Genomic DNA, 10,601 nt, shown 5'->3' on the forward strand with positions numbered 1-10,601 from the left:
CTTCCTGGATTAGGAAAATTTATTTATTTATTTTTTATTATTTCTAAAAAATTTTATTTATTTATTTATTTTTTTTTTGAGACGGAGTTTCGCTCTTGTTACCCAGGCTGGAGTGCAATGGCACGATCTCGTCTCACCGCAACCTCCACCTCCTGGGTTCAAGCAATTCTCCTGCATCAGCCTCCCAAGGAACTGAGTCTACAGGCGTGCACCACGAAACCCAGCTAATTTTTTTGTATTTTTAGTAGAGACGGGGTATCACCATGTTGACCAGGATGGTCTCGATCTCTTGACCTCGGGATCCACCTGCCTCGGCCTCCCAATGTGCTGGGATTATAGGTGTGAGCCACCACTCCCGGCCCTATTTATTTTTTTTAAAGATGGGGTTTCACCATAATGGCCAGGCTGGTCTTGAACTCCTGACCTCAGGTGATCCACCCACCTCAGCCTCCCAAGGGGCTAGGATTACAGGCGTGAGCCACAGGGCCAGGCCAGGAAAATTAATTTTTTAAAACCTGGTTTCGGCAGGGCGCGGTGGCTCATGGTTATAATCTCAGCACTTTGGGAGGCTGAGGCAGGTGGATCACGAGGTCAAGAGATCAAGACCATCCTGGTCAACATGGTGAAACCCCGTCTCTACTAAAAATACAAAAAATTAGCTGGGCATGGTGGCGGGTGCCTGTAATCCCAGCTACTCAGGAGGCTGAGGCAGGAGAATTGCCTGAACCCAGGAGGCAGAGATTGCGGTGAGCCGAGATCGAGCCGTTGCACTCTAGCCTGGGTAACAAGAGCAAAACTCCATCTCAAAAAAAAAAAATAAAGAGATCAAGACCATCCTGGTGACCAAGGTGAAACCCCGTCTCTATAAAAATACAAAAAAAATTAGCTGGGCATGGTGGTGCGTGCCTGTAGTCCCAGCTACTTGGGAGGCTGAGGCAGGAGAATTGCTTGAACCCAGGAGGCAGAAGTTGCGGTGAGCCGAGATCGTGCCATTGCACTCCAGTCTGGGTAACAACAGTGAAACTCCATCTCAAAAAAAAAAAAAAAAAAAAAAAACCTTGGTTTCCTGCCTGGTCTATGATAATAAAAAAAAAAGAAAATCTAGTTACCCAGTTCGTAAAATGTGATGATATTGGTACCTTCCTTCTTAGCTAAATAAGCTTAGATGAATGATCCAGCAATTTCACTTTTAAGAATATACCCAAAGATGGCCAGGCACAGTGGCTCATGCCTGTAGTCCCAGCACTTTGGGAGGCTGAGGTGGGCAGATTGCATAAACTCAGGAATTTGAGACAAGCCTGGGCAACACAGTGAACCCCCGTCTCTACTAAAATCCAAAAAATTAGCCTGGCATGGTGGCATGTGCCTGTAGTCCTAGCCACTCAGAAGGCTGAGGCAGGAGAAGTGTTTGAACTCGGGAGATGGAAGTTACAGTGAGCCAAGATCGCACCACTGCACTTCAGCCTGGGTGACAAAGCAAGATTTCCTCTATTAAAAAAAAAAAAAATTAAGAAATTAGCTGGGCATGGCGGTAAGCGCCTGTTTTCCCAGCTGCTCCTCAGAAGCTCAGGAGAGAAAATATATATATATATGGGCCGGGGGTGCTGGCTCACGCCTATAATCCCAATACTTTGGGAGGCTGAGGTGGGTGGATCCCGAGGTCAAGAGATCAAGACCATCCTGGTCAACATGGTGAAACCCCGTCTCTACTAAAAATACAAAAAATTAGCTGGGCATGGTGGTGCATGCCTGTAGTCCCAGCTACTTGGGAGGCTAAGGCAGGAGAATTGCTTGAACCCAGGAGGTAAAGGTTGCGGTGAGCAGAGAACGAGCCATTGCACTCCAGCCGGAGTAACAAGAGCAAAACCCTGTCTCAAAAAAAAAAAAAAAATATATATATATATATATACACATACATACACACGTATATATGTATATACCCAAAGACATTGAAAGCAGGAACACAAACAGACTTTTTTTTTTTTTTTTGAGACAGAGTCTTGCTCTGTTGCCCAGGTTGGAGTACAATGGAGTTGCAGTTTCGCTTACTGCAAACTCTGCCTCCCGGGTTCAAGTGATTCTCCTGCCTCAGCCTCCTGAGTAGCTAGAATTAGTAGAGACAAAGTTTCACCACATTAGCCAGGCTAGTCTCAAACTCTGGATCTCAAGTGATCCTCCCACCTCGGCTTCCCCAAGTGCTGAGATTACAAGTATGAGCCACCTTACCCTGCCCCAAGCAGACATTTATACACCCATCTTCATAGCAGCATTATTCACAGTAGCAAAAAGGGAAACAACTCCAGTATCTATTGACAGATAGACAACGTTTGCTATATACATGTGTCAACTGAAGAATGATGAGGTTCATACATTTGGAAAGGAGAGCTTTATTTCTCAAAAAGGTTGCACCCTGCAGGGTGGCCATTCTGATAGGTTGGGAAGCATAGCCTCTGGTCAGAAGCCAAAAACAGCCACTTTGTGGAAGGGATAAACGGAATAGAAATTGGTACTGAGTGAGGTGGCTGCATGTATTATACATATTTATTTTTGATCTGTTCATTTATTTTTGATCCATTTATTTTTGAGACAGAGTCTCACTCTGTTGCCCGGACTGGAGTGCAATGGCGCTATCTCAGCTCACTGCAACCTCCGCCTCCAGGGTTCAAGCAATTCTCCTGTCTCAGCCCCCCAAGTAGCTATGCCCAGCTAATTTGTTGTATGTTATTTTGTTTTTATTTATTTATTTATTTTTTTTTTTTTGAGACGGAGTTTCGCTCTTGATACCCAGACTGGAGTGCAATGGCGTGATCTCGGCTCACTGCCACCCCTGCCTCCAGGGTTCAAGCAATTCTCCTGCCTCAGCCTCCCGAGTAGCTGGGACTACAGGCGCGCACCGCCATGCCCAGCTAATTTTTGTATTTTTAGTAGAGATGGGGTTTCACCATGTTGACCAGGATGATCTCGATCTCTTGACCTCGTGATCCACCTGCCTCGGCCTCCCAAAGTGCTGGGATTATAGGCGTGAGCCACCGCACCCAGCCACAAGAAATGAAACCCTTTTTTTTTTTGAGACGCAGTTTCGCTCTTGTTACCCAGGCTGGAGTGCAATGGCACGATCTCGGCTCATCGCAACCTCCGCCTCCTTGGTTCAGGCAATTCTCCTGCCTCAGCCTCCTGAGTGGCTGGGATTACAGGCACGCACCACCATGCCCAGCTAATTTTTGTATTTTTAGTAGAGATGGGGTTTTACCATGTTGACCAGGATGGTCTTGATCTCTTGACCTCGTGATCCACCCACCTCGGCCTCCCAAAGTGCTGGGATTATAGGCTTGAGCCACCGCACCCGGCCAGGAAATGAAACTCTTATCCATGCCACACGTGGATGAATTCTGAAAACATCAAGCTGAGTGAAGGAAGCCACACAAAAGGACAAATACTGTAAGGAAAAACACAGGGCACATAGAATAGGCAAATTCATGGAGACAGATGGCGACCAGGGGCTGGTTGCGCAAGTGTAAGTGTACCTAATGCCACTGAATCATAAACTTAAAACTGGTGAAGTCTATGTTACATATGTTTTACCACAACAAAAAAAAAATTACGTGACATCATCTTATAAGGTCAGTTAGCTCAGGAGGCAAATATTTATTATGACACCTTTTACCTAGAAGTAGTCCAATAAAGGGAAAATCCAAGAGCTAGGAGGCCAGAAGCAAGCAGGTTGGCAAATTCGGTCTGTGATCTTGGTCGGGGAAGAGTGGGGGCGCTTCACAGCCAAGGCCACGTGGGTGGAGATTTGGCTGCAGAGTTAGAGGAGGATGCTCCTGTGAGTGAGTGTGAATCCACTGACCATAAATAAACATCTAGGAGCAGGCTCCCCCACACACTAAGCTCCTGGTTGGGAGGGTCCACCTTTGGGAGCCCTTTGCACAGACCACTTGAGATCCTGTCCTTTGTTTTAGCAGGGCAGGAATTTCCCAGCCTGAGGTATTTGCATTTGGTATCTTAACTACTGACCTGTTCCTGCAGCTGCTAAACCACTGATATACTTTCTCTGAAACCCCTGATAAGCAGGCAGAAAATCAGTAAGCCTGGCCCTCCCAGCTTTCGTGTCATAATTAGTATTTTATTCCTTGTGGGGAGAGAAAATAGCCCAAACACCTGCTCTCTGAGGCGTCAGTTGCCGGCAGATCTCCTTTGTACACTCTCTATACATATGATTTTAGAGGAAGGAACTTTAGGAGTCTTAGGCCAACCCACTCATTTTACAGTGAAGCCAGCACAATGCCAGAGACGTAAACAGAGTGCAGTGTAAGGGGTGTGGTGGTTCGAATCTCTGCGGGCCACTTGCAAGCTCTGCGCCTAGGTAAATTATTTAACCTCTGGAAGCCTCATTCCCCCACAGTAAAACAAGGATAAAACAGCTTCCTCTTGGGGATCTTCTGAGGAACGAGGCCATGGTGGGGTTTCAAATTCGCTGGCAACTGGCAGGAGGGAAACTCAGCCAGCACCCCCTCAGAGAATCCTGTCCACGCCAGCCCCATCTCTTCACTCTCTCAAGCTCAACCTGGTTTTACTGCCTTCTTGACACCTGTCTTTAACTGAAGTTGGTTACCTGTATACTTTTTGGTTTTGTTACCAGAAAGGGGTTCTGTCCAGACACCCAGAGAGGCTTGAACCTCACACAAGAAAGAAAGAATTGGTGGCTGGGCATGGTGACTCATGCCTGTAATCCCAGCACTTTGGGAGGCTGAGGTGGGTGGATCATGAGGTCAGGAGTTCCAGACCAGCCTGGCCAACATGGTGAAACCCTATCTCTGCTAAAAAAAAAAAAAAATTAGCTGAGTGTGGTGGTGGGCGCCTGTAATCGCAGTTACTCAGGAGGCTGAGGTAGGAGAATCACTTGAACCTGGGAGGCAGAGGTGGCAGCGAGCCAAGATTGTGGCACTGCACTCCAGCCTGAGCTACAGAGCAAGTCTTCACCTCAAAAAAAAAAAAAAAGAAAGAAAGAATTAGGCAAGAGTCCACAGGGTAAAGTGAAAGCAAGTTTATGTAGGAAGTAAAGGAATAAAGAGCTGACATTGGGCCGGGCGCGGTGGCTCAAGCCTGTAATCCCAGCACTTTGGGAGGCCGAGGCGGGTGGATCACAAGGTCAAGAGATCGAGATCATCCTGGTCAACATGGTGAAACCCCGTCTCTACTAAAAATACAAAAAATTAGCTGGGGATGGTGGCGCGTGCCTGTAATCCCAGCTACTCAGGAGGCTGAGGCAGGAGAATTGCCTGAACCCAGGGGGCGGAGGTTGCAGTGAGCCGAGATCGCGCCATTGCACTCCAGCCTGGGTAACAAGAGCGAAACTACTCCGTCTAAAAAAAAAAAAAAAAGAGCTGACATTATCTTAAGTTATATCTCTTTCACTGTCTCGGTCATAATTTTGAAAAGGCATTTTCACAAAGACCTTGCTGGTAAAACACCAGCCAAAACCCACCAAAAGCAAGATGGCGATGAAAGTGACCTCTGGTCATCCCCACTGCTCACTACATGCTAATTATAATGCGGTAGCATGCTAAAAGACACTCCCACCAGTGCTGTGACAGCTTACAAATGCCATGGCAACATCAGGAAGTTACCCTATATGGTCTAAAAAGGGAGGAACCCTCAGCTCCGGAAATTGCCCACCCCTTTCCTGGAAAACTAGGGAAGGGCTAAATTCCCTTTAAAGTGAGAGACATGCTTCTGAAAAGATGTCCTTATTTCTGCTGAGAGCAAGTGTGGATGGAGGGAACCCAAAGTCCCCTTGACATCCCTTTTCCCCTGGCTCATCCCAGCGTTGGCCAAGGGACTGGATGTCCCTTTCTGGGCCTGGATGGGTCCTACTGTAAACTAGGAGGGGGTTGACGAGATTGGCATTACAAGCCCAAATGCTTACTGGGGTCATGTCAATGATAGAAACATCATTCGTGAATAATCCACTTCTTGATTACCACACAATCAAGAGATATCTATAATTAGAGTGGCCCCCCGCGCTGGTGCTCTGCCTATGGAGTAGCCATTCTTTATTCCTAGTCCTCCCAGGCTGGAGTACAGTGGCACGATCTCAGTTCACTGCAAACTCCACCTCGTGGGTTCAAGCAATTCTTCTGTTTCAGTCTCCCCAGTCTGGGACTACAGGCACACACTACGATGCCCAGCTAATTTTTTCTTTTGAGACAAAGTCTTGCTGGGTTGCCCAGGCTGGAGTGCGATGGTGTGGTCTCAGATCACTGCAACCCCCGCCTCTTGGGTTCATGTGATTCTCCTGCCTTAGCCTCCTGAGTAGCTGGGATTACAGGCAACTGTCACCACGCCCAGCTAATTTTTTTTTTTTTTTTTTTTTTAGTAGAGATGGTGTTTCTCCATGTTGGCCAGGCTGGTCTTGAACTGCTGACTTCAGGTGATCCACCCATCTTAGCCTCCCAAAGTGCTGGAATTCCAGGTGTGGGCCACTGTGGCCGGCCTAATTTTTGTATTTTTATTAGAGTCAGGGTTTCACCATATTGGTCAAGCTGGTCTTGAACTCCTGACCTCAGGTGATTCAACTGCCTCAGCCTCCCAAAGTGGCATGACAGGCATGAATCACTGTGCCCAGCCAGCCTCAAAGGCTTCTGATACACAGGGACCCAGACCCCTCCCATTCCTTCTTATCTCCTCTGCAAAGGCTCCCTCTTTTTTTTTTTTTTTTGAGATAGAGTCTTACTCTGTTGCCCAGGCTGGAGAGCAGTGGTGCAATCTCAGCTCATTGCAACCTCCACCTCCCGGATTCGAGTGATTCACCTACCACAGCCTCCTGAGTAGGTGGGGATTACAGGCGCCCACCACCACGCCCAGTTAATTTTTGTATTTTTAGTAGAGATGGGGTTTCACCATGTTAGTCAAGCTGGTCTTGAACTCCTGACCTCAGGTGATCCACCTGCCTCGGCCTCTGAAAGTACTGGGATTACAGGTGTGAGCGACCGTGCCTGGCTGTTTCCCTCTTTCTTTATTTTTTAGAGACTAGAATCTCACTATGTTGCCCAGGCAGGACTTGAACTTCTGGGCTCCTGCAACCCTCTCGTCTCGACCTTCTGAGTAACTGGGACAGGCATGTGCCACCCGGTCTGGCTGAATTCCCCCTTAAAGTGAGGGACATGGAGATGAGGGTGATGTTGCTTCTGAAAAGATGTCCTCATTTCTGCTGAGAGCAAGTGTGGATGGAGGGAACCCAAAGCCCCCTTGACATCCCTTTTCCCCTGGCTCATCCCAGCGTTGGCCAAGGGACTGGATGTCCCTTTCTGGGCCTGGATGGGTCCTACTGCAAACTAGGAGGGGCTTGACGAGATTGGGATTACAAACCCAAATGCTTACTGGGGTCATGCCAATGATAGAAACATCTAGGAATATTCATTTCCTCTAAAAGAGGTAGGTTCTCTTCTGATTTCCTTGAAACATGCCACAGTCTCAGTTTCATTTCCTACTTCTGATGACTCCGTAGAGGCAGATCTAAAGTAATAATTAAAAAAAAAAAAGCGGGCCAGGCGCGGTGGCTCACACCTGTAATCCCAGCACTTTGGGAGGCCGAGGCGGGTGGATCACGAGGTCAACAGATCGAGACCATCCTGGTCAAAGTGGTGAAACCCTGTCTCTATTAAAAATACAAAAAATTAGCTGGGCATGGTGGCACGTGCCTGTAATCCCAGCTACTCAGGAGGCTGAGGCAGGAGAATTGTCTGAACCCAGGAGGTGGAGGTTGCGGTGAGCCGAGATCGAGCCTTTGCACTCCAGCCTGGGTAACAAGAGTGAAACTCTGTCTCAAAAACAAAAACAAAACAAAACAAAACAAAACAAAAATGCAAGAGTGAAGAAAAATGATGGCCGGGCTCAGTGGCTCATGCCTGTAAATCCCAACACTTTGGGAGGCTGAGGCCGGCGGATCACTTAAGGTCAGGAGTTCAAGAAGCAGTCTAACCAACATGGTGAAACCCTGTCTCTACTAAAATACAAAAATTAGCCGGGCATGGTGGCATGTTCCTGTAATCCCAGATTCTTAGGAGGCTGAGGCAACAGAATCGCTTGAACCCAGGAGGCAGAGGTTGCAGCAAGCTGAGATTGCCCCACTGCACTCCAGCCTGGATGACAGAGCAAGACTCTATCTCAAAAGAAAAAAAAAAAAAAAAAGCCGGGCGTGGTGGCACGTGCCTGAAGTTCTAGCTACTCGGGAGGCTGAGGTGGGAGGATTGCTTGAGCCCAGGAGTTCTGGGCTGTAGTGCACTGTGCCGATCGGGTGTCCGCACTAAATTCGGCATCAATATGATGACCTCCTCCAGAGCGGAGGACCACCAGGTTGCCTAAGGAGGGGTGAACAGGCCCAGGTCGGAAACAGAGCAGGTCAAAACTCCAGTGCTGATCAGTAGTGGGATCTTGCCTGTGATTAGCCACTGCACTCCAGCCGGGGCAACATAGGGAGACCTCGTCTCTTAAAAAAAAAAAAAAAAAAAAGAGTGAAGGAAAATGAGAACTGGCACTTGGTCTCAGTGGAGGGGAATAAGAGGGTCCTGTAGGCGCTCACTGTCTACGAGGCACATGTAAGAAGCCTATTCTGGAGGGCTGGGCGCGGTGGCTCACACCTATAATCCCAGCACTTTGGGAGACCGAGGCGGTCTCCCACGAGGTCAAGAGATCGAGACCATCCTGGTCAACATGGTGAAACCCCGTCTCTACTAAAAATACAAAAATTAGCTGGGCATGGCGGTGTGCGCCTGTAATCCCAGCTACTCGGGAGGCTGAGGCAGGAGAATTGCTTGAACCCAGGAGGCAGAGGTTGCGGTGAGCCGAGATAGTGCCATTGCACTCCAGTCTGGATATCAACAGTGAAACTCCATCTCAAAAAAAAAAAAGTTTATTCTGTCTTCGGGGGCAACTGGCACTCAGCAAGCATGTGCTGATTGGTGCCACGTGGACATGCGGGCCCAGTGTTAGTGGATCTTACATGCTTTCTTTCTTTCTTTTTTCTTTTTTTTTAAGATGGGGTTTCACCATTATGGCCAGGCTGGTCTTGAACTCCTGACCTCAAGTGATCCACCCACCTAGGCCTCCCAAAGTGCTAGGATTACAGGCATAATCCACCACACCTGGTCCATCTTACATGCTTTCTAAAGAAATTGGACACATCAATTTGTATTTGAAATTTCCTGGCTGGGTGTGGTGGCTCACACCTGTAATCCCAGCACTTTGGGAGGCTGAGGCGGGTGGATTACCTGAGGTCAGCAGTTTGCCTGGTCAACATGGCAAAACCACATCTCTACTAAAAATACAAAAAAAAAAATTAGCTGGGTGTGGTGGTAGGCACCTGCAATCCCAGCTACTCAGGAGCCTGAGGCAGAAGAATCACTTGAACCTGGCAGGCAGAGGTTTGCAGTAAGCTGAGATCATGCCATTGCATTCCAGCCTGGGTGACAGAGCAAAACACCATCTTAAAAAAAAAAAAGGTCGGGCACAGTGGCTCATGTCTGTAATCCCAGCACTTTGGGAGGCCAAGGCAGGCGGATCATGAGGTCAGGAGATCAAGACCATCCTGGCCAACATGGTGAAACCCTGTCTCTATCAAAAATACAAAACAATTAGCTGTGGGTGGTGGTGTATGCCTGTGGTCTCAACTACTCAGCTGAGGTAGGAGAATCACTTGAAGTCAGGAGGTGGAGGCTGCAGTGAACTGAGATGCCCCACTGCACTCCAGCCTGGACCACAGAGCGAGACTCTCTCTCCAAAAAAAAAAAAAAAAATTTCCAATTATTAAAATGTCAGCTCAAATTTTTCTTAAAAAGTAGATGGGCCAAATGCAATACGTTCTGGACTGTGAGCTGCCAGTCTGCCATCTCCAGCGTAGGTTCTTTTGTTGTTGTTTGTTTTTTGAGACAGGGTCTCCCTCTGCACTCAGGCTGGAGTGCACTGGTGCAATAATGACTTACTGTAGCCTCAACTTCCCAGGCTCAGGTGATTCTCCTGCCTTAGCCTCTTGAGTAGCTGGGACCACTATTCAAGGTAGTGTGCCACAACTTGGCTAAATTTTTTTTGTTTTTTTTGAGATGGAGTCTCAGCCAGGTGTGGTGGCTCACACCTGTAATCCAAGCACTTTGGAGGCCAAGGCGGGCAGATCACCTGAGGTTGGGAGTTCAAGACCAGCCTGACCAACATGTTGAAACCCCGTTTTTTTAAAAAAAAAAAAAAAAAAGGCCGGGTACGGTGGCTCACACCTATATTCCCAGCACTTTGTGAGGCTGAGGCTAGTGGATCACGAGGTCAAGAGATCGAGACCATCTGGTCAACAAGGTGAAACCCCATCTCTACTAAAAAAATACAAAAATTATCTGGGTGTGGTGGTGCGCGCCTATAGTCCCAGCTACTCGGGAGGCTGGGGCAGGAGAATTGCTTGAACCCAGAAGGCGGAGGTTGCGGTGAGCCGAGATCGAGCCATTGCACTCCAGTCTGGGTAACAACACTGAAACTCCATCTCAAAAAAAAAAAAAAAAATATATATATATATATATATATATAAAAGAGATGGAATCTCACTCTGTCACCCAGGC

Source organism: Callithrix jacchus, chromosome 2, assembly GCF_049354715.1.
Source record: "Callithrix jacchus isolate 240 chromosome 2, calJac240_pri, whole genome shotgun sequence".
In the NCBI taxonomy this organism is placed as follows: domain Eukaryota; kingdom Metazoa; phylum Chordata; class Mammalia; order Primates; family Cebidae; genus Callithrix; species Callithrix jacchus.